This window comes from Coregonus clupeaformis, unplaced genomic scaffold (genome assembly GCF_020615455.1).
Source record: "Coregonus clupeaformis isolate EN_2021a unplaced genomic scaffold, ASM2061545v1 scaf5674, whole genome shotgun sequence".
In the NCBI taxonomy this organism is placed as follows: domain Eukaryota; kingdom Metazoa; phylum Chordata; class Actinopteri; order Salmoniformes; family Salmonidae; genus Coregonus; species Coregonus clupeaformis.
The window spans coordinates 9,287-12,165 of NW_025539128.1; the positions used below are offsets into that span (position 1 = coordinate 9,287).

The 2,879-nt window shown below is 45.4% G+C and overlaps 1 pseudogene; it reads left to right on the forward strand.

Moving 5' to 3' along the window:
* Positions 1-313: 313 nt before the first annotated feature.
* On the forward strand, positions 314-2,424 carry LOC123490932 (annotated as a pseudogene).
* The last annotated feature ends 455 nt before the right edge of the window (positions 2,425-2,879 follow it).

A 2,879-nucleotide genomic window follows, 5' to 3' on the forward strand; every position in this document is an offset into this window, starting at 1 on the left:
AGATTAGAATGAAAGGAGGAGCTTGATGAGGAGAAGAAAGCATATTAGGAAGGGTGGATGCGGGGATTGAAACACTAGTCTCCGAAGTCACAGTATCTGTCGAGCTGGGAGTGTTACACTCGACCGTGGGTTGTATTCTCTCAAAGAAAGAGTGATGACTGATGACATCATCTGCAGTATATGGATGACCGTAATTCCAAGTTCTCTTTCCGGTCGTAGTAGTTTTTCACCTGCTTCTGTGTTGTGTGTCTGTCCGTGTGTGTGTGGAAGACGGGGGGCATGCGCAGCTGGAGGTGGCAGTCTCTCCAGGATGATGCGCCTGTGCCTGCGCTGGTGCCGGGCTGTGCCCTTGAGCGAGGGGGCGCCCCAGCAAGCCCCCGGAGGAAGCTAGGAGAGGTGTGGAGTTACTTGGAAGCTGCTGCTCAACTCCCCTTACTTCAACAGCCTCACCAACTCTGACACCTACCTGGACTGTGTCTTTGAACCTGTCTACTGGATAGTCGAACAATGTGACTCGCTGGTTTGGGGTGGAAGTCACTTTTCTATACATTTGACATTTTATATACAGTACCGGTCAAAAGTCTTGGATACACCTACTCATTCAAGGGTTTTTCTTTATTTTTACTATTTTCATTGTAGAATAATAGCGAATCATTCTCTCAACCAGCTTCACCTGAATGCTTTTCCAACAGTCTTGAAGGAGTTCCCACATGCTTTGCACTTGTTGGCTGCTTTTCCTTCATCTCTGCCGTCCGATTTATCTCAAACCATCTCAATTGGGTTGAGGTCGGGGGATTGTGGAGGCCAGGTCATCTGATGCAACACTCCATTGCTCTCCTTCTTGGTAAAATAGCCCTACAAAGCCTGGAGGTGTGTTGGGTCATTGTCCTGTTGAAAAACAAATGATAGTCCTACTAAGCCCAAACCAGGTGCGATGGCATATCACTGCAGAATGCTTGGTAGCCATGCTGGTTAAGTGTGTTATTTCATAGTTTTGATGTCTTCACTATTATTCTACAATGTAAAAATAAAGAAAAACCCTTGAATGAGTAGGTGTCCAAACTTTTGATTGGTAGTGTACATTTTAGTCATTTAGCAGACGCTCTTACCCAGAGTGACTTACAGGAGCAGTTAGGGTTAAGTGCCTTGCTCAGAGCACGTCGACAGATTTTTTTCACCTAGTTGGTTTGGGGATTTGAACCAGCAACCTGGTTACTGGCCCAACGCTCTTAACTGCTATGCTCGTCTGCTACCCTGTCTGTAGATGTACAGTCAAATAGCTTTGTTTTTAATGTATTTAATTCAATGTAGGCTAGTTAAGTAAATATCCCATGTTTGGTTACATTAACCTCTTTGCTCTTCCATTTCTTTTCAGTTTTTTGCCTTTCACGCTCCCCTCGTGAGTTGTTCCCTTTGTCCATGTCCCCCTCTCCTCTGTTAACAGGTGTTTGTGTGCCTGGTGATTGGCCCTCACCAGCTCTGTGCTGGTTGTTGTCTACCTTGTGCCTGTTGCCTGTCATCCTCAACACCTACCCACTGCAGTGGATCGTCTGGCACCTCACCTACGGCCACTGGGTCCTAATGATGGTCCTCTTCCACTACTACAAGGCCACCACCACTTCCCTGGACACCCACCACAGGTGAGGTGGAGGTGCCCGACCAATGCCTGCAGAAAAACGGTTTTGTGATGACACAGGCTATAGGCAGTTTTAGGTGTGGTTGTGAAATAACTTTGCGTGTTGTGTGTGTTTTGGCTTGTTTCTCAGGTTAAAAGTGATACACCGTCAGTGACCATCTGTAAGAAATGCATCGTCCCAAGCCAGCCAGGACTCACCACTGCGGCATCTGCAACACGTAAGTTAAAGACTCTCCGTCAGGCATCAGATGATGTCATCAACGAAATACAAAACCTCTACTGGATAGCTCTAGTCCATGGCGCAGGTCAATCACACTGAGTGACTTTCTCTACATTTGTTTCAGGTGCATTCTGAAGATGGATCACCACTGTCGTATCCTTTCTATCGAGACCCACAAACAAGGTCTTCAACATCTCATCTGTCAGATTCCCTTTTTTTAGTGTAATCTTTTTATTTGAATTTAATTGCATGTTAAAACCCAAGGGGTGAAAGTCATACAATTGAATAATCTCTCGCGTTCCTACATGTTTTATCTTTTGTTAGATCTGCCTCATTAACTTTGACCTTAACTTGCCTTGTGATGCTAGCTTGGCTCAACAACTGTGTGGGCCACTTCAACCACCGCTACTTCTTCTCATTCTGCCTCTACATGACCATGGGCTGCATGTACTGCAGCGTCAGCTGCAAAGGCATGTTCATAGAGGCCTACAACGCTGTCGAGGTGAGGGAGGTCAACAGACGGAAAAATGTCAACTTCTTAGAGGTTCTAGAAGGCTTGACATTTTGACTTTCAAGTATTTCTGAGTACTGCCATCCATGTAAATCATGCCTTGTTATTGGCATGTGTACCAAACACCCCTTGGTGAGTGTGGCGCGCAAAGGCCATACATTCTGAGCATGATGTGAAAAGTTGAGCTGCTGCGCTAGTTTAGCTAAAGAATACAGGCAACAGACAGCAGCCAAGCAAAGATGGCTAACGGAAAGCTAAGGGAGCTTTGAAATGTAGGAATCAAAGACATCGGATGAAACATTAACCGCATTTAATACACTTGTTTCTCGGCAAGTCCACTGAGGAAGGCTGATGGCTGTTTGTCTAATCAGGATCAAGATCACGTACTGTTTGACGCAGTCCACCATGGTAAGATGGGAGTTTATATAGTAACAGATACTATGGCTCTGAGCCAACACCTCACTGTTTTAGATTAAAAAAATGCTTCCATTGCTTTGTGACAAATTCTCTCT